The sequence below is a fragment of the Ictidomys tridecemlineatus genome, unplaced genomic scaffold, assembly GCF_052094955.1.
Source record: "Ictidomys tridecemlineatus isolate mIctTri1 unplaced genomic scaffold, mIctTri1.hap1 Scaffold_190, whole genome shotgun sequence".
Classification (NCBI taxonomy): domain Eukaryota; kingdom Metazoa; phylum Chordata; class Mammalia; order Rodentia; family Sciuridae; genus Ictidomys; species Ictidomys tridecemlineatus.
Window position 1 is genome coordinate 393071 of NW_027521631.1, and position 27930 is coordinate 421000.

At 37.3% G+C, this 27930-nt stretch overlaps 1 long non-coding RNA gene across 3 annotated transcripts; it reads left to right on the top strand.

Annotated features, from left to right (window-relative positions):
- Positions 1–1535: 1535 nt before the first annotated feature.
- On the top strand, positions 1536–25807 carry LOC144372922 (uncharacterized). Of its 3 annotated transcripts, none has more exons than XR_013432739.1 (7): positions 1536–1654; positions 1951–2093; positions 21990–22145; positions 22580–22654; positions 24275–24586; positions 24846–25179; positions 25661–25807. It is a non-coding gene; the product is annotated as an uncharacterized LOC144372922 (long non-coding RNA). The 3 variants fall into 3 exon arrangements; XR_013432738.1 differs by having other exon boundaries at positions 1537–1654; positions 24324–24586; positions 25661–25804; XR_013432740.1 differs by lacking the exon at positions 24275–24586 and having other exon boundaries at positions 1538–1654; positions 25661–25800.
- The last annotated feature ends 2123 nt before the right edge of the window (positions 25808–27930 follow it).

Consider the following 27930-nt stretch of genomic DNA (forward strand, 5'->3'; position numbering starts at 1 on the left):
AGAAATACAAAATAGTAATCTTTCTTTGGTTTAATATCTAATTTTTAAGTGTTTATAAAATATGTCATTTATTTTAGTAAATTCTGCCAGGTTTTTTTGGGGGGGGTACTTCCCATGTGTAGGAACTCTAGTAAAAATCAATAGAAAAACTATATTTTAAGGTGTTTACATTTTAATGAAGAACACTGAATTACAATATAAGTGGTTAATACAAGTAATATTATGAGACCACCATGGTAGATCTCACTAAATCTGCATAGAGCAATCAGATAAAAATTCATGTGAATTTGTTGGATGAATAATGATTTACCTAGTTAAGTGTGTTTGACCTTAGTTATTTGAATAAGTCATGAAAGATAAATACTGAAGAAGTATTTATATTGCAAATTGAAATGGGAGAATGTAGTAAAATTCTGACTAGATCTTATAATGGGGAAAAATATCCTAAAAATGTTACTGGGAATACTGACAGAACTGGAATATGAAATGTAGATTAGGTAATAGATCTTTATCAATATCTAATTTCCTGAAATGTATCACTGTACTGAGCTTCTGCAAAAAAAAAAAAAAAGATAAAAGAAAGTAAGGAAGGAAGAAAAGAAAGAAAGAAAATACTTATTCTAAAATATACCACTGAAATATTAAAGGAGTCAATATCAAATATCAAATATTTGAAAATTTGTGATACATTTGATTTTTTCATGTATTCCAAAAATGATCTCAAAAGCAATCAGAAATATTTCCTGTTCTTCTCCAAGGAACTGGAAAGTGTCAAAAACTACTCTTAAAAGGAGTAAAATGGTGCACAAGAATGATGAAGTTTGTGGCAAAATGTTAAAAACAAATTACTGACCAAATATATAGGAGTTTATGTGTTATTTATGCAACTTTTCTGTGAATGTGCTGTCGCTTCAAAAGAAAAAAAATAGAGAAAAGGCTTACTTGGAATACAAGTTCATTTAAGAGCCATTGTAAATATCCTAAAGGCTAAGTTCATTGGGTATTTAGCAAAGCCAACACTTAGAAAGCATCTGGAGCCCATGAAAGAGTATGATTAATTTGTAAGTGGAGGCTCGGCCTCGCTCAGTGGCGCCAGGTGAGGAAAAGTTTGCAGGAGCGCTGTGGGGCCTCGCGCGACCTGACGCCCGCTCCCTCTGCGGCGCCTGGTCATGCCCAGGCCTGAGCGCCCCGCGGCGTCCTGGCCCCGAGCCTCCTCCTCCGACCCCAAGGGTCGCCTGGGGGAAACGCCTTGGGGCTCCTCAGGCGGGTGGAGGAGCAAGTGTCCCAGGAAGACCCACGGTTAGTGCGGAGGGTCGGGGGCGCGTGGCGGGGCGCTCCGGAGGGCAGGCCCCGCGCGGCCCTGGCCCCCGCCCCCCGCGCGGCCCTCGCCCCCCCCCCCCCGCCCGGCCCTCGCCCCCCCCCCCCCCGCCCTCGCCACCCCCGGTCCCCCCGCCCCCCCCCCGCGGGGCCCTCGCCCCCCCCCCCCCCCCCGCGGGGCGCACCGCTACCCCCATTGCGCAGGCCCGGCCGCCCCAGCGCGCAAGCCCTGGGCTCGGGAGCGCTGCTGGCCCCCAGCTGCCCCTGTGATCCTGTTGGCTGCTGTCCGGTCCCAGCCGCCACTGGCTGCGCCGCTTGGACCTCTTGCGGCCGGGCAGTGAGTTTCCTGCGTGAGCAGCGGCGGGGGCGTTCTCCCGCGCAGGGGCGGGCGACGTTCCGTGCCCCCACTTTGCTGCGACCTTTGCGGGCTCGCCGGCGGGTGCGGGCGGTAAGCGTTTGCGCGGGGCGGAGGGACGCCGTGCTGCGGGGCCCCTTGGACTCTGCAAAAAGCTGCGGTCACGGTCGCAGCGAGACCGGGAGATGCGCTCCCGGGTCCGTCTGGGGGTTGGCTTGTCGGGCGGTGGGGCCGGCTGGACTCTGGCGCCCTCGCTCGCTTTGTTGTCGGGCTCCTAGGAGGAAGACAATGGGAAGCCCCTGTCCTCTGCCTGGTCCTGCCCAGACCCCCGCGGAGGAAGCGGAGCGAGTCCACCTTGGCCAAAGAGGACATCATCGATGGGTTTGCCAGGACCAGCTTTGTCCCTTTTGAAGGGCTGGAGGTAAGCGCCCCCTCCCCCACGTCTGCCTTTACGCACAAAAATTGGAAAAAAATGGTTTCTGTGTTCCTTCCAGAAACAGCACTGTTACTTGCACTTGGCTTCTGCTCCTAACTTTGCTACTCTGTATGTATTTAACCCTAAGCAAACTTCATAATCTTTTGTACCTCATTTTATTTTATTTTTTTTAAAGAGAGAGTGAGAGAGGGGGACAGAGAGAGAGAGAGAGAGAGAGAATTTTAACATTTATTTATTTTTTTCTTAGTTCTTGGTGGACACAACATCTTTGTTGGTATGTGGTGCTACTGAGGATCGAACCCTGGCCGCTCGCATGCTAGGCGAGCGCGCTACCGCTTGAGCCACATCCCCAGCCCCTGTACCTCATTTTAAAGGTGTTGAATGTATAGATTGCTACTACACCTTCCAGCAGTGGAAGTATGTGATTTTACAGATGACTGAATGCTCTGAATAAGATTAAGAAAGCTTTTTTTTTTTTTTTTACAGTGTCTACAGGTCACTCCAAAGTGCTGTAAGTGTCCTCAGCTCTTAGGTTGTTTGGTATCATTGAAAACTATAGTATGGAGTTGTTTTTTAAAATAGGCTCAAATTTTCACTTGTCTTAGTGTTTCACTTTGACTTGTAGTGATACCTACTTAGAACTTTAGGGAAGATGGGTTAACTAGTGCAGAGGATGATAAGATGTCTGGAAAAATCATTATTTGAAATACTCTCCAGATAAATAAATAAATATTCTCCCAGTATTAGGGATTGAACTTAAGGGTGCTCTTCACTGAGCTACATCCCCAGCCCTTGTAAGAATTGCTTTATTTTGAGGCATGGTCTTGCTACATTGCCCAAGTTGGCCTTGAACTTGTGATCCTCCTGCCTCATCCTCCTCCATAGCTAGGATTGCAGGCATGTGCCACCATGCTTGGCACTCTGGTTATATTATTTATTGTGCTGCCATATGAATTTTCCACCTGTTCTTCTAATTAAACTTAATTGTGTGTATGTTTATATATTTATCTATTAGGGGATTCTATCTTAAAATGAAATAGCGGCATAAAAAGGAAAAACCACAAGTATTACAGAAAGTCTTTAAATAGATATTGGTTTTAGTTTTACCATGTATAACCTGTGTATCTTTGTGCAATTTATTCAAATCTCTGATCACCTGGCTCCTTGGATGTGAATTCGAGTGATAACATTGCTTATATTTCTTTATATCTATAGAGTAAATGTTGGCATTACTCAAATAAGAAGGGCTTAGAATTATAACTGTTGATAACTCCTTCAAAAAGATGTTCCAAGAAGTAAAATGGGCCTATGAAAAATTCTTTAAACATAAAGTCCTATCCACCTGTTCATCATTATTAATTGTTACTATTGTTAGGCTTTTGATGCAGAATGCATGCTACTTAATTAATATTTGGATTATCAGATATGAGTTTTAATTTGTGGAATATAGTTTTTCTTTAATACTATCAAGACATATTGCATTAATATTTATTGGTACTATCTTTGCCTTCCTAGAGAAGTCCCTACATTATCATGATTTATTTAATTTATTGAACGTTTATTTTAAATAAACATTTAAGAATGTATATTTGCTATGCTCTGCTTTAGCTATATCAAATTTTGACACACAGTGCTTTGTTTTCAATGTCATTGAAATTACATTGTGATTTGCTATAAAACCCTTGTTTTTTGTAAAAGAATGCTTTTGAAATTTATTCCTGTCCTAATTTTTTTTTATTTGCAATTGGTTTGTTGACAAAACCAGGTCATTTATTTTATAGTTTGTCTTACTCAAAATTTTGGTAATGTATCCTTGTCACATGTTTCTTTGTCCCCTCTATTTCCTGAAATTTGACTATTAAATCTAGAGCCTTAATCAGGTTTTAGTGACACATCTCTGGCAAGAATATAGTAGCCAGGCATGGTGTAACTCGCCTGTAGTTTCAGCTACACTGGACGCTGAGGTACGAGGATTGGTTGAGCCCAGGAGTCAGCCTGTACAACACAGGGAGACTCTGCCTCCAAAAAAATAGAGAAAAAAGAAAGAAAACTTCATAGGTATTATTTTTATGTTACCATTAACTGACAGTAACATGTTATCATCTTTTCTAATGTTAGCCATCAACAATTATTGTCTGCATCTTAAACAGTAATTGATAAAGGACAAGAGTGTATGTAAACATTACTTTTAACTGTTTGTTGAGATATTTCTATAAAACAAACGCACTCATATCAGCAATTTGACTCCCCAGATCAAATTCAGTCAGAGAAGGTCATATGAAAATGGGATAATTTCTTTCTCTTTACTGGATGTTTTTTTTTAAATAATGGGCTTGTTCTCTAGCATGAACATGATGAAGCGTTCTTTTCTTAGTATCATTATGAAAGCACAGAATGAAACTTATGTGATTGTTTCAATTATGGAATCATGACACCAAATTTGTTCAGATTTTTGCATTAGAAACCATCCTGAGTCCTTCTAACATAAACTCCAATATATTTTCATAGTTTTCTTAATTGTTTCAAGATCATCTTGTGCATTTTTATTATTATTATTATTATCAATATATATTATACAAAGTATTGGGTTTTACTCTGACATTTCCATATATACATGTATCATATTTTGATCATGTCTACCCTCCATTCTACTTTCTCTTGCTCTTTGCCCACCCCCCCAGTATCCTTCCCCCTTCCCAATAATTTTTATTCTACTTCAATTCATCTCCTTCCCACTTTTTACCCTTTGAAAAAACACTAAGGAATGGTCTATTTGGATTTTTTTTCTTTTGGTGGTGGTGGTAGGGAGGGGGGAACTAGGGATTGAAGCCAGGGGTACTTAGCCATTGACAACCCCTATTTATTTTTACTTTGAGACAGGGTCTCACTCAGTTGCTAGGGCCTTGCTTAGTTGCTGAGGCTGGCCTTGAACTTTTGGTGCTCCTACTTACGCCTCCCAAACTGCTGGGATTACAGGTATGCACCACTATGCCCAGCTCTAGTTGGATTTTATGGTAAATCTATTTTTAGTTTTTTGAAGAATCTGTAAACAGTTTTCCATACCAGCTATACTAATTTACATTTTCATCAACAGTTTATACAGATTCATATTTTTTCCACATTTCAACTAGCATTTGTTATTTTATTTTTTGCTTTTGCTTTGGTGTGTTTATTTATATGACAAGAGCCATTCTGAATAGGGTGACAGGAATCTCCATGTAGTTTTTTGTGATTTATTAAGGCTAAAGATATTATTTTTACATATATTTGTTGTCTTGTATTTGTATTCTTTTGAGAAATGTCTGTTCAGATCATTGGTCCAGTTACTGATTGGAATATTTGTTCTTTCTGAAGATTAATTCTCTGTCAGATGAATAGCTGGCAAAGATTTTTCCCCATTCTATAGATTTTCTCTTCACTCTCTTGGTGGTTTCCTTTGCTGTGCAGCAGAGTTTTGATTTATTGTAATCCTATTTGTCAATTGTTGCTTTTGTTTCCTGAGATATCAAAGTACTATTCAGGAAATCATTGCATGTTCCAGTATTTTGAAGTGTTTCCTATATGTTTTCTTCCAGTAGTTTCAAAGTCTTAAATTAAGATTTTGATCCATTTTGAGTTGATTTTTCTTCAGGGTGATTGAAATCTAGTTTCAGTCATCTGCATGTGGATATCCAGTTGTCTTAGTACCATTTGTTGAAAAGGCTTTTCTCCAGTATATGACTTTTGGAACTTTATTGAGATCAGCTGTCTGAAGATACATGGGTTTATTTCTGGGTCCTCAATTCATATATATATATATATATATATATATATATATATATATATATACATACAGAGAGAGAGAGAGAGAAATTTTAATGAAAATTGTATTATCTGTAAATAGGGAGATATATCTTATTTATGTTTATATTCTTTTTAATATTTATTTTTTTAGTTGTAGTTTTACATAATACCTTTATTTTAATGTGGTAGTGAGGATCAAACCCAGGGCCTCACATTTGTGCTAGGCAAGTACTTTGCTGCTAAGCCATAACTCCAGCCCCTTTATATTCTTTTTTTTTGTATCCATGGATATCTGTTTTTATGTCTATACCAGGTTTTTTTTAATTAAATAGCTCTGTAGTATACTTTATTTATTTGCTTGTTTAGTCATTTGTTTATTTAATTTTAGCATTACAATTCTTAATACACCTTTATACCATAATTTATCATATTTTTGATTGTATATAAGGTATGTTGACACCAAATTCACATCTTCATATTTTGTATACTGATGAGGGTCTCTATAGTATATTTTAAAATAAAGGATTACAATGCCTACATCCTTAGTCCTTTTACTCAGAATGATTTTGATTATTTGTAGTCTTTGTTCATTCCAGATGAATTTTAGGATTTTTTTTTCTATTTCTGTGAAGAACTGTGAAAGATGTCATTGGTATTTTGATTGTGATTGCATTGAATCCATAGATCACTTTCAGTACTATGGCTGTCTTAACAATATTAATTCTTCCAATCCATGAACATGGAGGATCTTTACATCTTCTACTCTCTAATCTCTTTCTTCACTACTTTCCAATTTTCACTGTAGTAATCTTTCGACTCCTTGTTCAAGAAACACTGATTTCTTTCTCAGTCCATTCATTACTGATATATAGAAAAGCTATTGATTTTTGTATATTGATATTGTATCCCTACTACTTTGCTGAATTTATTTATCAGTTTTGAGTCCTTTGGTGGAATCTTCAGGATTTTCTCAGAATATAATTGTATTATCTGCAAATAGGGATAATTCAACTTCCTCCTCTCATATTTATATCACTTTATATATTTTTCTTACCTAATTGCTCTGGCTAAAATTTCAAGCAATGTACTGAATGAAAAGGTTGAGAATAGATACTCTATTTCCTGATTTTAGAGGAAATGCTTTCAGTTTTTCCCCATTCAGAATGATGATGGATATAGTTTTATCATATATAGCTTTTATCATAATAAGGTATCTTCTTTCTATATCTAATTATTCAGAACTTAATCATGAAGGACTGTTGAATTTTACCAAGGACTTTTTCTGCATCTATTGAGATGATCATGTGATGTTTATTCTTGATTCTATTTATGTGCTGTATGCTGTATTACATTTATTGATTCATATATATTGAGCCATCATTGCATCCTAGGAATGAAACCAACTTGATCATGATATATGCTCTTTTTAATGTGCTGTTGAATTCCATTTGAAAGTATTTTATTGAGGATATATATTATCTATGTTCATCAGGGACATTGGTCTATAGTTTTTTGTTGTTGTTGTTGTATCCTCATCAAGTTTTGGTAACTGGGTGATATATTGCAGAATGAGTTTGAAAGGGTTTCTTTCCATTTTAATTCATGGAATAGTTTGAGGAGCATTGGTGGTCATTCTTTAAAAATCTGGTAAAAATTCATCAATGAATCTGTCTGGTTCTTATACTTTTTTGTTGGGAAACTATTTATTACTGCTTCAATCTCATTGCTTATTATTGATCTATTTAGATTTTTTAATGTCCTATTGGTTCGATTATGGTAGGTCATCTGGGCCCAGAAATTTGTTAATTTTTTCTAGAATTTCCAGTGTATTGGTATATAGTTTTACTCAATATTGCTAATGATCCTATGAATTTCAGTGATATGTGTCATATTATCCTTTTTTCATCTCTTTATTTGTTTGGTTTTTCTTTTTTGTTTTTGGTTTTTTAGTAGCTAAGTATTTGTCAATTTTGTTTATCTTTTCAAAGAACCACCTTTTAGTTTAATTGATCCTTTCTATTCTTGTATAAAATAAGTGGTTTTTATTTTGAAATTGCATATAGACACTGTCTTTTTCTTATAAGACTGCAAGTGCTCCTGCAACCCCTCTAATAAATAAGCACCACCCAACTTTTTTGAGGTCCAATACTATTTCCAAACCACATGTTTCAAACATTCTGCCATCGGATGCACCCAAGAGGAGGTGTGCTCCATTGCCTCCAATGGCAGCATCTCAGAGTGCCCCTCAGGACCTTACAAACATACAGGCCAGCTTCTTGTGTGGTGAAATCCACAAGTGTGGAGGAGACTGATAAGGTGGGTAGATTTGTTTTGTTTTACAGGATGAGACAAGGTTACGTAACTTAGACCCCCAAGAAAGTTAGTAACAGTTATTAATATGTAATAACATGAATAAGTACTTAACTAAAATTGGTACTGGGAAAAGATTATATGTAGTTTGATGCAATGAAGAATAAGTTGCTATTTTAAGGAGCTTTTTTTTCAAGCAAATAGCTGGTCTATAAACATTAAGTCTTACTTAATGCATATATTACAGATGAAAATGCTTATTTTCAAATGAAAATGTTTTTAAACAACAGTCTTTGTGCTAATTCATGGGCTTCTAATTTGTATGTCTTCTTTACCTAATTTTGAGATTCTGCAGAGGAAATACTGGTGTGTACCTAAAATCAATACTCTATTTTTTAAAATGAGCCTTTTAATAGAACATATTGTGATTACCTTTATGTGTTCTTATGTTCAAAGCATTGTTCTATGTGTACCTTTTCCTTTAAGTTTTATTTTTATTCTTTTTCTTTATTGTCTTATTTTTACTCCCCCAATTATTATTGGTTCCCTTTAATCCTAAATTTGGGAATCTATTAGCAAACAGCTTTTTATGACTAAGCAATCTGAACATTCTTGCTTTATTCATGTGGAAGGTAGATGATTTTTCAAGTAAATGTGATTGAACATAAGATGATGTATTATGTTGCTTGTAATCACACAATGATTTTAATGACTTTGAGAGCAATTTTTATTTTGAAGTATTCAATACAACAGGTGGTCTTCTCATATATGGTTGAAGGATTTTATTTCCTCCTCAGAAATTTAGTAAATTCTAGCCTCAAGAAATGAACTCTTCCCATCACCTAATATGTATTTGGGTACTTTCTTAATTTAAAAAAAACCCCAGCAACTTGATTATAGTTTTTTTTGTAAACTATCATGTGTGTCTTTAGAACATAGCAATTTGAATAGAAACGCATCTTTAAAGAAATGCTTAATGAAGTTGTTACTTAGAAAATCAACTCTCTTATTTCTATTAAGATGTCTAATTTAATGTTTGTGGTGTAAAATCTCATAAATCAGGAATTTTTTTCTGTGATGGAGTCATTTTTCTGACAAACTTTTCCAGAGTTACTGCTTGGTAGTTGAGTGAAGCTTTGCAAAAAAGGTGATCATTGAGTTCAGTCTTAAAATGAGTGTGGGAGTCCATCGGTCAGGTGGAGGACCCTGTCCAGAGATTCAGTTCCTGAATACAATAGCTTGCCTGGGTGTGTGCAAGGATCAGATTGAACCAGCAAGGAAATCTAGAACCAAGTTAGGGTCAGAGACTTCATTTTGTGCTTGTAGCTTCTTTGCATTTCTTCATAGCAAAAGCATTTTCAGGGTTTTTTTATACTTGTATTTACCCTAAAATTACATCCTAAGTGTGTAAGTTATTATACTCTCAAGTAGTTACCAAAGCATCTTTTTCTGTATATAGAAATCATCATAGCCCCTGCTTATAAATCTTTCTTCTGGATTTCCTCATTTAATCCATTCCAGTGAAGTTCCTTTGTACTTGGATCCCCAGGAGGTCTAGGTTGTCTCTTAAAATTCTGGACTGTGCTACCAGTGACCTTACTGAAAGCTATTTCTTTTGATTCTCACCCTCTGCTCTATGACCACTTGGTGCCCTCTGTTAAGTAATCTTTTTTTAGTATGTTGCCTTTGGCAAACTACACATCTTTATACAATTTTTGATTATTTTTTCTTTTGATCTGGACATCTGGATAGTTCTTTGGTGTATTGTTCAGCAGAACCCAGAATTTTATTTGTTTTTCCCTAGAGAAGCTGAAGAACCATTTTTTATTTATTCATTACAAAAGTGCATGTATGCACACACATGAATTCTTGGTTTGCCTAGGCATCTTAGTGCCTTTTCCTTACATTCCTGGCCATATTTGATGTGAATAGTCACCCTTTGGTCCTGATTTTTTATCTTCTGCTGCATCTCACTGTGTACCTCCGTACCTTGCACAGATCCAGGAGGAGTCAGTTTTTGTTGTTGTTGTTGTTTTTTTAGATGGGGATTGAACCAGTGATGCTTTATCACTGAGCAACATCAAAAGGTCTTTTATTTTTAATTTTGAGACAGAGTCTCGCTAAGTTGTTGAGGCTGGCTTTGGACTTGCAGTCTTCCTTCCTGAGTCCCTGGGATTACAGGTGTATACCATGGTACCCTGCTAGGAACCAACTTCTTATACTTTAACCACATCCTATTTTTATTTTCCTTATTGTCACTCTTTTACCCATTGTCTGAATTGGAGATACCTGAATTCATGATTCACTATGTTCACTCTACTCTTTAAGAGGCAGCACATCTGTTCTTTTGTTAAATCCATGGGCTGATAATTTTCACTATATGATTTTAATAGTGTCCCCCTAGGTCCAGGTCTTAAATAAATGAAGTCATATTTAAAACTAGTGTTTTGTGGATGTACTTATGGGTGTAGAGATGAGAGCATCTTAATTTTAAGTTAGACCCAAATCCACTGGTGAGTATGCCAATGATGAGTCCACAGAGAGGGCACATAAGGTGAAGACAAAGCAAAGGTGATGTCATGCTGCTGCATGCAGCTAAGGAGCACCAGCAGCCAGCAGAAGCCATGGGATCATGGCCTTTCCAACACCTTGATTTCCTTGATTTCAGATTTCTGGCCTTAGAAACCATGAAAGAAGAACTTTGGGTTGATCTAAGCTACTCAGTCATGGTAATTTGTTATAGCAGTTATAGGAAACCAATATATCAGTAACTCCAATTGTAACTCCAATCCTGGTATTCTTCTGGTTGTACCTTGACCTCACTGTTACTTAGTGACTCATTACACGAATAAATCAACATATTTAAAACCAAAATCATTTTTTCCCCTCCTAGACTGAAAAGCTAAAGATCATTTTTTAGTTTTTTCCTTATTCTTTCACATCTATTTAGAAACCAATTCTTCACATAGTCACCCTTCATAATGTCCTCCATTTCCTTTGCTGAAGTCATTCCTAGGAAAATACAGGCAGAGTAAGGTGAGAAATAGTATTGAACTTATCCTCAGGATGCTCTAAATGGAGCAAGCTGCCACATTTCTATTTGTTAATTATCATTTCCCAGTTCAGAAACCTCAGTTTGCTGTGATTGATTTTCTGGGTCTCAAGTTTCTTTACAGACTGATCATAACTTTTAAACTTTTAATCCTCATCATTTTCAGGATGCTTTTAACTCTGACCACAAGATTTGACTTACTGTCTCTCATGTGAAATCCTGCTTCCTTTCCTTTCATAATTGAATGGCCCGATTGCAGGTACAAAAGTGCATGTATGCACACACATGAATTCTTGGTTGCCTAGGCATCTCAGTGCCTTTTCCTTACATTCATTCCTACTATCCCATTCAGTGGATCCAGGTTTTTTTTTTTAACTTAATGAAGAATTTTTTTTTCAGATTTTATCATAGAATACTTTTTACTTTCTCTTAACATGTCTCCCTGTGCCTTTTTATTTTTTATGTATATGTTTAGGTAGCATGTTCATATATTACATAATGCTAAAGATAAAAAGGGGAATACAGTGAGAATCATCATTTTCTGCTTTGTCCTCAACTAAATTCTTCTGCCCAAGGCAACCAATATTGACAGTTCAAGTCCCTTTCAAGAGCTAATGAATGTATGCAAATTCAAGTCAATACTCATACTACCTATTGTTCTTTTCCCATGGTCATGTGCTACCTATACCATGTTATTCCTCACTTTTGGTACTTAATGATTCATTTTGGATATCCTTATTAGAACGTAGAGGGCTTCCCTTGTTTAAAGATTGAATAATATTACATTGATGGATATAACAGGATTTACTTACCCTGTCATCTAAAGATAAATATTAGGGTTAAATTGTTATTGTTTAAAGCGTAAAGCTCTGTTAAATTTTCCTTTTGTCCTCTTCCAGCTATAGGGCAGGAATTGGATTCTCCAGCAAAATCCTATAACACTGTAGGTATTCAAGAGAATTGGTGGTATAGTACAGAGAATTGACAAACATTAATAAGTAGAGCTTCCACATATCCAAGTATATTATATACAATGAGAATTTGTCATATCACAAAATTTTAGTATTTATTTCAGTTTTGTATTTGTTGAATTTTCTGAAACACTTGGATAACATAGGTTGCTTATATTTAGTTTTATGGTAACTGGACCACGTGGCTTTTAGAAATGTTTTCTTAGGCTTTTATAGAAAATCCAGAATTTTGACAACCTTATATTTAAAAATCAAGGATGAACACCTAAAACATTATATTATATATTACACTGTGCATATAAATATAATTAACCATTGGATTGACATTACTTATATAAAGACATTCAGAAAATTCAGCAAAGCATATCAATTACTTAGTTTACTGATTACTTGCTGAGGCTGGTCTTGAACTTGCAATTCTCCTGCCTCAGCCCCCTGAGTTACTAGGATTACAGATGCCAACACTCCTGGCTGAACTTTGAATTTTAACAAGTCACTATTTTATGTGATTGAAAGTACAGGCACGTTGGGGAAAATGTAACTGGAAGAAAAAATATTTGTACAAATCTGTTCTTAAGTATGCAGAGAATTTTAGATACACTTATGTCCTATGATTTTCATTGTCTGTGATGCAAAATAAACTACAAGGGTGCACTGTTTAACAGAAGTACAGTGTTGCAATCTTTTCCATTTTTTTTCTTCCAAACTATACTAAAGCAGAAAGCAAATATTGGAAATATTTATGTGATATTAGAAATACAAATGCTTACTTTGTATGAGTAAAGTGACAGAAAATAAGTAAGAGAGATAAATACCAGTAATGTCTGACAGTGATTTATAATTAGCAGTTTTATCCATTTTGAGCTTTGAGTTCATTTTAGTGTTCTTTTAAAGTCACTAATACTATGTTTCCCACAATCAAGGCTTACCAATAAGTTAGTTCAACTGTATCTTGAAAAAAATTGTCAAACATATCTCTTTTATATATTTTTTTGGCTGCCCGTATTTAATAATTTGCCTAATTCCTCTAAGACATTTCTCAATATCGACAAATTAAGATATTTGGATTGTGTTTTTAGAAATTATACTGAAATTATTCACATTACAGGCTGTTGATTTTCTGAGCTGATTTTGGAAACTGATTGTGCAGTTTCCAAAAAGAATTCATAAAAGTTTAAAATTAGTAAAATAGTCTAAATTTTTCTTGGAATAGATCTGTACCTAAAATTTTCCCCATTTAAGACTGTATTTTATAGAATATATATTTCACTGTCAATTTCATGTCCTTAAATTTTTCTGTACTTTTTTCCCATTATTTCAGGCTTCATGTCATTTTCCCTATAAAGGTGGATATATTCCTATCTACAAAAATGTTCATTTGAAAAGAAAAACTTTCCAATTAGAAATTTTCTGGCAGTTTTTAATGGAACTTTTGGAGCATTTTGTGCTTCTAATGATTCAAAATGTCAATTCTGTGACAAAATATAAAATATTTGACTCATTCTCTTATTTATGCAAACCATATCCCATGCATTAGTATAGAAAATATATACAGTTGTATATAGTAAGACCAACATGTGTGAAACAGGAAGTCAGAAATGCAGTGACTTGACTTAAATTGAAAGTGACTTACAATTCTGGAACTAAAACTAAGTTCAGAAATCTAGTTTCTGCACTGTATGTGCAGAAACTAGATTTATTACATTAGAAGAAGAGGTAAAAAAGTTGAATTTGTGGATAATCTTGACTCGGAATTCATAGAACCTTTGGGAGAATTTTTCATTTGACATATTTGGTGTGTCTTTGCGGCTTAGAGCTATGTGTACACAACACCCACCAGCTTTTCCACTGACCACTAACATGATATGCCATTTTCTTGGGATATTGAGTTGTGACTGAAAACACAGTCGGAATAATCTCTAGTGGATATTTCATTTTGTCTCCTTTTGCATTCTGCTACAAACACTCAAAGATTGAGCAATTGAGACTTTTGACATCTAGTATTATGCAAGTGAAATTTAATACCTAGAGTATTCATTTTTAATAAGTAACTTAATTTTTTCAAAATATGTGCTGTCTTCATCTTTTACTCACTTTTATATCAATGGCTTACAAGCAGATGATGTATCTGCTTGTATGAGTAGGTATATATTTGTTTTCATTTTACTTAATTGATTTTAATCCTACTTTTCAACAGAGTAATTAAGGTTGTACTCTTCTATATATAAAGTTTGTATTTGTAGTCTTTAAGAAATATACTGTTTTTTAATCCAGATCATCGGGTAACATTTTATTTTCCCCTCCACTCTCCTCTTATCATATGGAAAGTGGACCACACACATCATTCTACAATTGCCTAGGAACAGTGGTTACCATGGCATTTGCAGTTTGATACATCAAATACAGCTGTCTGTACTTCCAAAAATATGACTGGTTTCAGTAGAGAAATGCACTGGCACAATATATTTAATCTTTCCCAGATATAAAGCATATTTTGTTATTGTGGTTTTCATAAGGTTCATTTCAAGGGTCAGAATAACAAAAGCAATGGTGAATGCTTATATTATTGACTATTAATATTACATATCAAGTTTAAAGAATATTACCCAGTTAATGTCCACAATAACCCTCTGTATCACTACTTTTTAGTTTTCTGCCCAGTTTACTTCTGACCGAAATGTAAAAAAAAAAACTATGCTCATTATAAATTTAAATTTTAAATAAAAATATTATTCAAAGAACAATGGGTTGTGGGATTAATGTGGATTTCTCTTCCTTATCTATTAATATGCAAAAAAGTTGTTTCTCTCTAAAATTGCACAAGATATTCATAAAACCATATTGAAAACCATCAGTGTTAGGAGGCTTTCTTGACCAATCCTTGTGGTTCAAAGTTCGCTTAGCCTGTCTGCCATGGGAGAGATTCACCTTTCAGTGGTAATTGGTTTGTGATAACAGAGGCCAGGGCAGAGAGAAGTGGGCATCTTTCCTAGAATGATGGTGATAAGCTTATAGAGGTGGGGCACTGTCTGGAATGAGGCCAGCTATACATCTTTGGTGCATTTTTTGGAATCAACTGAATTGGCCCCAGTTTGTTTACCTGTTGGTGTTGCATATTCCCCTACCCTGTCCCTAGAAAGACTTCTGCTAAAATGATAACAGAAGACTAGAGTTACCACCATTCCCTATCTTTAAGCTTGATTATGGGTTCTGCGCTCTTCTGGTTCATCCTGTCTTTTCCCCACAAGATATACTATTGAGAGAGGCCCTCATCTTTGGTCTTTAACAAAATGTAATAAGCAAAGGTTTCTCAATAACAAGAATTGGTTGTATGCTATCACACAAAATTGTAGGGCTTATGAAATGAAAGTGCATGTTGCTTCAAGAGAAGTGTAAAAACATTTTCAGGTCATAACACAAGTTGAAAAATTTGTAATTTATTTCTTCTTTGCATAGAGAAGGGCTGGAAAAAAGAAGTATATTGTGGCAGAACAAGAATTGTCGTGGTTTGGAGTATGGTTACATTCTATTCTTGGGCCTATGATTTTTTTTTTGTCCTTGTCATTTTCTTTTCCATCATCATCTTCATTGAATTTCTCTGTGGCTTGGTTTTCTTCTCTGTAGAATAAGGTTTTGTAACTGTGTTCATCAAAGTGTCTTCCAGCTCTAGTATTGTAAAATTATTTTGATCCTTTTATTGTCTTTTAAAATTGGATGAAAGGGCTTTGTTGTGGGAAGCTTTGATCAGTGGTAATGAGATGGTGATGCCTACTTCAACTCTGTGAGGATTTATGAAACCTAAACTACAGAAACAACTTAAGACATTGAATAATGGACATCTTTCTCCCTGGACTCCTGAAGGACCACGTGGGTATCACTAAAAAGTGCTCAAAGACTTAGTTTCATGAAGATGTGTTCAAGTTAATGAAGTTGCTTAGATATTCAAGTTAATGAACTTTAATATTTCATACTATCTCATAGTATTTACAAGGAATATATAGCTGGCAAAGAATAATGTTGATCTGTACCTTAATATATATATATATATATATATATATATATATATATATATATATATATATGTGTGTGTGTGTGTGTGTGTGTGTGTAAATATATATATATATAATTTATAATAATTTTACAGGATTTATTAGGTTCTCTCTATTTACCCCGATCCTCCCCACATGTGAAAATAATATTGTAAACAGATAATAAAAAAAAACTCCTAATAGATACATTAAATAACATTATTAAAATTAGGCTACTGTTTATATGCCTTAATTGATTTTTTTCTTTTTGTGTTCTTTTCTAGAATGCATTGATTCCAGTGACCCACATCTTATGATTCACCTAATGATTAATAAGTGACCTAGTAACTAGTGCAAAGCTAGTCCTCAGCTAGTCATCAGTCTTTTGAACATTATTTAATTCTGTTTTCAACTTTTATTTAGTTTCATTTGAACCAGTGAATTTTGATTTGGATGAGAATTGTGGGACATTAACGATCTGGCCTGGTTTTCAACCTGACGTTGCCCTTTTTGCTAGAGGATTCTGTTTTTTCCTTGTAGTGTTTCCCTTTTCACAGAGCACACGGTTTGGTGATGTGTGTTTCTATTACAGGTGCAGTGGTCACTAATGGCAGACAGACTTATCAGTAGCTTTAACTAAATTAAATAATTGAATATCTCTAATGATTAACCATAACAGTTTCTCCTGGTAAATAGAAACCTATTTTCTCATATTGTAAACCCTTTAGACTTAAAATAATTAAATTTTAACCACTGTTAAATATATATGTATGTATGTATGTGTGTATATCTATATCTATATCTATCTATCTATATATATATATATATATATATATATATATATATATATATATATATATATATATATATATATATATATATATATATATATATAATTTGACCAAAGGAAATGTATCCTGGTTATAAAAGGTAAACATTTATAAATTATTCTTTATTTAATTCTTCATGTAAACTTCACCTGTTAGATTGTTCAGATTTATATACTCTAATGCATATTCACGTACTCATCACCAGCATTTAACAAACTAGTGTTAATTATTTAACTTTTATTAAAGTCCTTCATGGTATGATGAAATAACTTGAGGTGATTAAAGGTGGAGAATTTTAGAACACCGAATTCGGCTTATGCAGCAGACTAAGCACAGGTTCCTGAATATTGAACACTGTTGGGTTTTAAAGTTGATCATAACTGAGATTGATTCCAATAGGACCCCCAATTCCACTTTCACCAAAGAGAAAGGCAGTCATAAATATTTCCTTTTTTAAATATCCATACTTTTCACTTTAACCTTAATAACTATCATGTTTTTATTTTGTTTACGGAATACATTCACATGTCATGTAATAACAGCTGATAAATATGGAACATGTACTGTGTACTAGGCACCATTTTATATATGTTGAGATCATTTAAGGATCACAGCACCTTTTAACATAGATATGGTTACTTTTTATAGATGAGGAGACTGAAGGTCACAGAGACAGTAAATGACACATTTCTTGGTTCTCCCCCTAGTGTTGACCCCATAGTCCATTTTGGGGATCACCATTATGGTGAGCTATCTTCCAACATAAAAAAAAAAAACTTCTATGAACCTCCCTCTGGTTCACACTAGGTGATTGAATTCTGATCAGTGCAAAAGTACAGTTACTTGGAGACTATTGGGAGCACATCCTGAAGGACACAGGAGAATATATTCTAAATGGAAACTTGTGTATTACTTAAAGAACTGTCGTAATTTAGGAAGTCTACTTTCTTGGCTACAATCTAACCAAAAAGTACTAAAGGGTTTTAATGTAAATACTCCATTTTTCCTGCAGACTTTCACCCAAGAGGAGGATATGTTCAGTAGATACAGACCATCTTTTCCTCAAGACCAAGTACTCCTCCAGGTTTTCTTAGTAGTGATATTTTAGTCAACCTCAAAAAACTTCAAATTTGACTTTTAGTAACTTTGTTTGGCTGTTACCTTGGCTGACTGAAGCTCTTTTCTGAGAGTCTCTTTTTATAAAAACAACTAACCTCTTCTGTATCCCATAGGACGACTGAAAATATAAAGCTATTTTTTAAATGCTATTACTGGTGTTACATCTCAAAATTTACATTTCTATTATTAATCTTGTGTTGATTAACTAATCTCACAATTCTTATTAATTCAGAACTCCTGTTTTTGGATCATCTTATACTAATTGTTACATTTATATTTTGTCTCTTTATTTAGCAAGTTTTCACTATTAATTATAAGATGGAATCTAGTTATGACAGGCACAAGTTCTACCTCATATCAATTAGTAAGAATCATGTCTCTCCTAATGTCCTTGTTCTGAGGGTCTGTGGTTCAAACTGCAACTCTAGAAATGTACGCCCATTTATACCAGTGTTTTGTAGAATGACTATACCATATATGCTTCCCAAGGTATCCACAGCTTTGCATTCCCTCAATTGTCTTCATAAATGCTATTTATTTATTCTGACAAGTTTTAAATTCCTTGTTCATAGAAATATACATATTCTGTACAAAAATGCTAGCTTATTTTAGGATCTCCAGACTGATAAATATATGAATATGTGGGTATTCTGTATTTGAGTTATGGATATGTTTACATGAATTTGTGAGTATAAAAATTCCTCTATTTTTAAAATTTCTATGCTGTCTGCTTTACTGTATTATGAAAGTCTTTAGCTCTTAAACACTATTGTCTGTGAAGTTCATATCATGACTGCTTTTAGCATGTAATAGGTGAGATTCATAAGTGACAGTGATTGAGAATATGGCCTAAGGTGGAAGTATTTTTATTATATACCTCATGAAAGCAATCAGTCAAAACATGAGAAAGATGAAACTAAGGAGGAAGATTAAAGATGTCATTCCTTGGTGTGCTTTTACTGCATTGTTACTAATAAACCAGGTCTGCAGTGATAGTGATGCTTGAATAAGGCTAAACTAAAGTCAGTTTCTCAAGAAATAACATCTTTAGATTTTTAGAGAAATATTTTAAAATGTTCTTTTAGCATTTAACCACTCCTTGAGTTTCTCTGAATTTGCTAATACTATGAGAGATCAAGTGAAAGTTTCAGACCACAGAGGCATTATAATCTACTCAAATCAGTATTTACTGCTAATTCCTCACTATGTTTCTATATCATCTGTTTATTACTGAGGATCCTTCTCTTGAATTATTTTAGAGGTCTGTTGGGGATCCATCCCATGACCTCCCGGTGGGGGATGATCACGATAGTTAATTAGAATTGACTTTAGTGGTTCAGAATCAAAATATGAGTTTGAGTGGCAGGTTTTCTTTTCTTGCTAGATTATTAGAGGTTTGAGTTCTGAAAGAAGGAACAGCGTAATATGATGGCAAGGGCTAGCTATAACTATATATCAACTGATATGGTAGAAGTTTAATATTTGGGGGGATGATAAGATCACCAGCCACCTTATCTCTCCTTCCTTAAGAGGAATTATGCATGAGGGGTTTGTATAGTATAGAATCTGCCATGTAGGCTTGTGTTTCTGTCTCTGTAGTGATCCATCGTTGTCTTTAGTATCTCACACAGTTGGCAATGATGATAGCTTTTAAATCATTTTTTTTCTTTTGGGGCAGGTTTTTTTCCTCTGGCAGAAGTATTAGAAAGTTATGAAATAGTAAATTCGTCACTTTTTTCTGGATGTGTAGCAAAGCACAAAGACAGGGAACTTCTTATGTATTGGACTATTTTGCTTGGATGTACTTACATGGTCCTGTAAGAGTGGAATGACCCAAATTTACACAAACATCTAGTCCACGTTTATTAAGACTTCTTACCCATGAAGAAGAAAATACAGAATTCATTTTCCACTCACTTAAATATTTATTGAGAAACTTCTGTATGCCAAACAATTGTTCCAGAATTACAGCAATGAGCAAAATAGAAAAACAAGTTCCTGCCCTTATAGCCAATTCCAGTGGAAGCAGATAATAAACCAGTAAATAAGCCAAAAGCTGTTAAAGGCTTATAGTAAAAAAATAAAGCTTGGAAATGGGATAGAAAATTTTGGAGTCAGGGAGGAAGGCATTGAAAGGTGACATGTGAGAAATAACCAGAAGGAAATGAGGGAGAGAAACATTAAGCTATCAGAAGGAAGAATGTTCTAGGTATAGGAACAGCCAGGGTAGCCATCCCAGGAACTCTCCAGGCACCATGAGAGGCAGCAAAAAGGCCATTGTGACTGGAGTGAGCTATTCTGTCCTTGCAGATGGTCAGAGACATATAGGAACCAGGACATCAATTAAAAGGACTTAGATTTTCTGTGCCAATTGGGAAAATACTAGAAGGTTTTGAACAAAACATCCTAAAGTGACTTACACACTTTAACAGGATCTTTTCTTCCTGCTATGTTGAGAAAAGAGAGTAGGCATGCAGTGTACAAACAGAGCCCTGTTAGAGTGTTGTCATTGATTCAGACTCTATGGTAGAAGTCAAGCTGATGCTCAGTGTCTTTTAAGGGAGGAGCCAACAGGGTAGATTTGTTATGGATGATGAGAGAGGAAATGACAGCAAATAGAAAAATGACTTGCTCTTTGCTGAGATAAAGACCAAGAGAAGTACAGGGTTTGGGTAGAAGGAAGAAAAGGAATGACTGCTAAGATTTCAGGTTTAGACGTGCTAAGTTGAAGTGGCCTTGACGTGGAGACCAAAACAGGTCATCAGATGGAGTAGATATGAGTTTACAATCATCAGCATGTATATAAAACTTACAGGTAACAAATCATCAAGAAAGTGTGAGTATAGATATTAACAAGAATATGGCCAGAGTTCTGGTGACACCAATGTTGGTCAGAAGATGAAAACTAATGCACCAAAAAAGCAGAGCAACCAGAGTATGGATCTGTTGAGAGTGAGAAATGTGGTGTTCTGGGTAAGAAAAAGCACTACAGAAGGGAGGTCATGTGTGTTTATTGCTGCTAACAGGTCCAAAAAAAGTGTTCTGAGAAATGACCACTGATTTATTTGTGGTCAAGGTCATTGGTGATTTTGATAGGAAAAGTGTTAATGGGTCAAGAGTTGGTAAAAGTTTAATTGGGAAACTCAAGTGGGAAAAGAGAAATTGCAGAAATAAAGTATGAACAATTCTAAGTTTTGTTATAAGTCAAAGAGCAAAGATGGTGTGGCAGTTGGCCAGGAGGCATCAATCTGCCTGAGGAGGCAGGATAGTCCTAGGTTCTGCAGACATTCACCTGCCAGGAATGTGAGCAGTAGCCACTTGTAGTCTGTGACCTCAAGGACCTTATCTTGGGCAAATATAAATTCTTGAAACATTTTCCTCTGATACACTGGTGCTAAAAAGAGATAGATTAACTAAGACAGGAATTAGTGTACCAGTACTCTTCTCCTTTTTAACCCTTACTTTACATTCAATAATTTCTCTGATTCTTCTGTAAAAGTTAGTTTTTAACTGTATTTCTCAAAAGCCTTTTACATTTCAATTTGTTATTTTCATATTTGTCCCCTGTCCTAGTCTAAGTTAATTGGGGAGGGATATATTTTATTTTTCCTTATATTTTACCTTACTTCTGCACAGATTTTCTTTGTTCCATAACTATTTTTTTTAATAAATTACTATTGTGCTTCATTTTGGTAGATGATGGATTTGTTTTAAAGATCAGTGTCTTCATAAGGTTTGCAATTAATTTCTATTTATAGGATTGTGTTTGGTGGTTTTGTTTTTTACAGAGTCCCTGTGAAGCAAGCATAGTGAGAACAGGCTCACTGCGGCTCAGTAGCTCCTCCATTGGGGAACTTCATCTTTGAGGAGAACAAAGTGAAAAGCACCTTCCCCACCCTCCAAAGCAGCTCAGCGTTCAAGTGATGGAAATGGCCCAGTGACTGGTAATGTTACTTTTCCCATTAACACTTTCATTTGTATTATGTTCTGCTTAATACAAACAGAAATGATATGTTTGTCTTTTTATTAAATAATGATATTTAGGATTTATAAATAGTCCCTGATTATTCTCACTTGACTACTTTCTATGAATCTGCAACACAAAATAAAATGACAAAATTATATGGCTTCATTATCCAAAAATGAGCAGATTGTAATTTGTAAACTTATTTAGAAAACATTGCCACTCCAGGATTGACTTATATAGTCAGAGAAATGAATCTAAGTGGAATTTTGTCATTTCACAGTTGGGTAGTAAAATGACTTTTAGCAAGGTCAAGGCTCAATTCTTTCTGGATTATTTATAAAAAAGCTACAGTGAAGCTGTAAAGGTGCTTTATGTATGAGGCTTGTTTATAAATTGTGTTGTTCCTTTCAGCCCTGCAGTTAGTAGATGGGATTCCTCCAGACAGTGCTTTGGAAACAAGCTCTCCTGAGGGGCCATCCAGCCCAGGTATGACACCTTGACTCCACTCTGTGTCAGTACTGAAAAAGAATTTCCATGACAGTTGAGGAATAGATTTAATTTGAATGCTCTATGAAAGAGATAAGATTCTTTGACCTCATTTCCCAAATTTATTTCATGAAATGAATTCTCCTTCCCTTACTCCCCCCAGGAGTAGGGATTAGAGTCTGAAACTGGCACAAAATCAACATTTCAGTTCTGGAATTATACCTGGAGGACTTTCCCTGTTTGGTCTCTTGTTTTTCCTTATTCAATGTCAGGTTGACATTTGTTAACCTCCTTCCCAAGAGTACTGACACATCATAGTTAGAAACGTTTAGTATGTTTTGGGAAAAAAATTACATTAAAATATAAGCATAGTTTTTTAAGCAATGCTTCTAGGTATGGATTCAATGACCAGGTATCCTACTGTCATGGTAAAAATTTGTTACCCTGAAAATACTTTCTATTATATAACTTGCATTATCAGTTCTCCTCAAATAAGTAACTGAACTAAATTTTATTAAAAGCATGTGCACTATGATAAAATTTTATGTGCATTTTGACTTATATGTTCAATTATCAATATTAAATTTGCATATATACTGGTATATATTGTTTATAGGATATATTCTTCATCCCCATGTTTACCAAATTTGTAATCACATGACTCACATTTTACTTATGCCTGTATCAACATGTGGTTTTATATATGCTTTCATACATAATTTCACAGTATATTCTTATGAATATTGATATTTCCCAATTCACATATTCATTCTTACACTAAAACCCTAACACAATCCAAAATTTTATATTGACCTTTATGTTACTTCTATAAGAAAGGCAAATTTTACTTCAATCCTTGTACACCAATAAGAATTTTAAAGTGTATTTTGACTTTTATTTTCAATGATCAATATTAAATTCACATACATATCACTGTATATAATTTATAGGGTATATCCTTGAAACTCCCTATTTACAAAATGTCTCATCATATGATTCATATAACAGTGTCCCTAATGTCATACCATGCATGTTTTTTATGTATTTTTAACATATTTTCACACATTCATCTTATGAATACAGATATTTCCCAGTATACATGTCCATTCTTTAACCCTAATCCTAACTCAAACCAAATTTTTTATTATCTTTACATTACCTTTCTATCTAAATCCAGTTTGACTTGAATCCATGTAGTCCAATAAATTTTAAATTGTATTTTGACTTCTATTTTAATTGTTTAATGATAAATATGCATCTATACTAATATATGTAATTTATAGGTTATATCCTCACCTCCACTTATATACAACATGTATAATCACATTACTCATATTGTATTCTTCTCTGTGTTATAACATGTATGTTTATATATGTTTCGGTACATTTTTAATGTAAATACTTAGGACTGTTCATATTTTCACATACACATGTTAATCTTTAACCCTACCACTAACTCAAACCAAAATTTCATATTAACCCTAACCTTACCTCTACATATTAACCAATTTTACATAAATCCATGTGATCATGTGTATATGTATCTGTGAGTGCTAGCTGTGCTTACTGGTTCAGATATGTACGTGTGTGCCTGTATATATACATATATATATCTGACAGGAGACCTCAGCAGTCTTGTGCAGCCAAGCAATTACATCATCACTACCAGGTCCCTGGATTGGCACCGGCAGGTTTCCATGTTTGGCCAGAGTTATTTAGTGCTGAGCACCGCATTGGCCAGAACTCCAGTCCTCCCAGAAGTTGAAGCCAGGAGGGCTGTGAGAACTACCTTGGCTCCAAACAGCAAAAGTTGTGCATGGACCCCAACCTCAAGCGCTACTGCAGGGGAGCGGGGGGTACGACACAACATTCCTGCACTGCCTCCTATACTGTGGCCCAGACAAGGAACCGGCACCCTACGCCACCTCCTGGGCAAGTTCTGCAGCGCCCCCACCTGCAACACAAGCCATCCTCCCCATCTTCACGGGAACTCTACTTCCCGCTCGCCCTCCCTGCACATCATGTGGCCCCACCCCTATATTGTTGGGCACAGCCCTGCCCTCAACTCATAAGTGAATGCATGATGCGCACACGAACGAATGCAAGACGCGGTCATGCTCCACGCGCACATGCACGCACACACACACACATGCACGCATGCACAGACGCACTGCTAACTACTTCTGTGCAGTGGGTTTCCTGCGGCCTAGAAGTTTCAGGCAGATGGTGGAGAAGCGCGTGTCTTCAAGTAGCTGAGGACCTACCTTTGCAAGGCTGCCTGGCCTGCTCTGCTCCTGGCCAAGAAGCTTTGTCGCCCTCTGGGATGAAGTCCCTTCTAGCTTTCAACTTTGCGGTTCCTGGTGAGGATGTGAGGCTTCCCACAAAGGCAGCCTGGCACTCACCACTGTGCTCCTGTTGGACATTGTGCATCCCAGTGGAGAGCCTCAGGTAGAGAGGGCACCAGTGTGTCCAGCAGTTTGTGGGGTGCAGCACTGGCTGGAGCGGCATCATGGGACCAGAGCTGGGTAAGTAATGCATGAGGAGGAGGCAGAGTGTGTCTCTCTCCCTGTAAGGTGGTTCATGGATGCGCGGACCCTGCTGAGTCCTATTTGGGATAGGAACCTTGCTGGATAGTTCTTAGGGAACCAGAAGCAGGGTGGGGTATGAGGTGGGAGGGGTAGAGGTGGGTGAGGTAGGAGCTCCGTGGGGTAGGTGCTGGGTGGGATAGTGCAGGGGAGGGTGTGCTCTGTGCTATCCATGGGAGGCAGTGACTGAAGGGGTGACCATGCTGAGGCTTGTGGGGGAAGGGTCCTGGCTGGAGATCTTAGGGGACCCGAGCTGGGTGGGGTAGTGTCTGGGGAGAAGGCGCACTGTGCCTGTTGTTGCTAGACATTACCTTGTAACATTCCTGGGCAAAGTCCCACCCTCAACACACAGGCGAGTGCGTGAGGCACACAAGCTTGGGCGGGCATATTGCAAGCTGTTTCTGTGCTCGTGAGTTTCCAGGCATCCAGAAGTGGCCAGTAGACAGTGGAGAAGCATGTTCCTCAAGTACCTGAGATCCTTCCTGCTGAAACTGGGAGCAGAGCCAAGGTAGGGAGACCTCCAGTGTCCTCAGCAATGTGTTGTGTATGGCCCTGGCTGGAGAGGTGTTGGGGGACCAGACTGGATGAGGTAGGTGCTAGGTGTGGTAGTGTGTGACGAGGGGGCACACTGTTTCTGTAAAGTGTTGCCTGGAGAGGAAGCTCATGCTGAGGCCTTTGGGGGCACCACCCTGGCTGAAGAGGCTTCAGGGGAATGGAGCTGGGTGAAGTAGTTGGTGGGGAGGGGCACACTGTGTTTGTACCTGTGAGGAGATGCCTGGAGGGGGCGCTCTTGCTGAGGCCTGTGGGTACAAGGCCCTCACTGGGGAGGTGTTAGGGCACCAGGAACTGGATGGGGTAGTACATGGGGCGGGTACTTGCTGAGCCTGTCACTGCAATGCAATGCCTACAGTGGGTGCTTGTGCTGAGGCTTGTGGGGGTGCAGTCCTGGCTGGAGAGTTATTGGGAGACCAGAGCTGAATGGGGTGGAGCTTGATGGGGTAGGAACTTTTGTGGGGAGAAGTGCACTGTGCCTGTTCTTGCTAGGGGGTAGCTGGAGGGGGCAGTCGTCATGAGGCTTCTAGGGGCACAACCCTGGCTGGAGAGGTCTTAGGGGACCAGAGCTGGGTGAGGTAGTACCTTGGGAGGGCTGAACTGTTTCTATAACTGTGAGGTAGGGCCTGGGAACATCCCTGCACATAGCCCCGCCCTTGACACACATGTACATGCAGTTTGCACACATTCACTGATTCATGCAGGGACTTATCCCAAACTGCGTCTGCACAGTGGATTTCTGGGCAGCCTAAAAGTGTACTGTAGATTGTGGAGAATCTGGGGCCTTCAAATCACACAGATTCTTTCTACTGATGGCTGCTTGAGCTGCTCCAGTCTTGCTCCTAGACTATGTCACCCTCTGGGAAGGTGTCCTTGCCGTCCTTTCTCATTCATGGGTGAGGATGTTGGGCCTCCCACAGTGGCAGCATGGCCCTCACCACCACCTCCTGTTGGTCTTTGTGGACTTATGAGGACAGTCTCAGGTAGGGAGGACTCCAGTGTCCCCAGTGGCATGTGGCATATGGCTCTGGGAGGAGAGGTTTTAGAGAACTGGAGCTGGGTGGTGAAGGAGTTCGGTGGGTAATGTGTGGTGATGGGGCACACTGTGCCTGTCTCTGGGAGGCAGTTACTTGAGGGGATGCCTGGGGGGGGCGCAGCCCTGGCTGGAGAGGCATTGGGGACTGGAGCTGGATGGGTTAGAGCTGGGTGGGATAGTGTGTGTGGAGGGGGCATGCTGTGCTGGCCCCTCTGAGGTGGTTCCTTAAGAGGAGCCTCTTTCTGAGGCCTGTGGGGGTTGGACCCTTGCAGGAGAGGTGTCCTGGGACCAGAAGCTAGGTGGGTTAGTGTGTGGGGAGGGGGCACTCAGTGCCTGTGGCTGCAAGGTGATGACTGGAGCAGACACACGTCGTGAGGCCTCTGGGGGCACCACCCTGGCTGGAGAGGCGCAGAGGGACTGGCAGCTATCTGGGGTAGTGGCTGCCTGCTCTGAGTGAGTGCCTGGAGGGGGCACTAGTGCTAAGGCCTGTGGAGGTAGGGAAGTGGGGCATAGGAGTTAGTGTGCTGTTCCTGGGTGCTCTTGACATGAGCTGAGTGGGTGTGGCAGAGGTTGCAGGGCAGTGGGGCAGAGGCACTTGGGTGCTGTTCCTGGGTGCTCCTGGAGGCAGCTGAGTTTGTGTGGTAGAGGTTTTAGGGCTGGTACCTGGCTTCAATAGTGGGGCCTTGTTGGGGGAGTAAGTGTGAAGGGAAACTGGTTTGGGGCTGGCCTGAATGGGAGGATGTTAAAGGGAGAAAGCAGAACACCTAGTTTAAATGGGAGTATGCATGTATCATTTTTAAAGCTGTGTGTATGGTGTATCATTTTAAAAGCTGTGTTCTCAACTTTATCTGCCAGTGTTTTCTTTTGTTTGTCTCCCCAAAAGAGTAAATTGCAAGTTTTTAGTATAAGTCTATTCTCTACATTCTGTACATATAATTTATGTGTTTTTCTTGTAACTTATATTTTATTACAATTAGGTGATTTGTAATGATTCATTGTTTATATATCAATGACTTTCATATTTTAAATCAATCATTTTTATGGAAACCATTTTTGTAAGTCCTCATTTACTTTGCTTTTTAGTTCACTATTTCCCAGTAAGT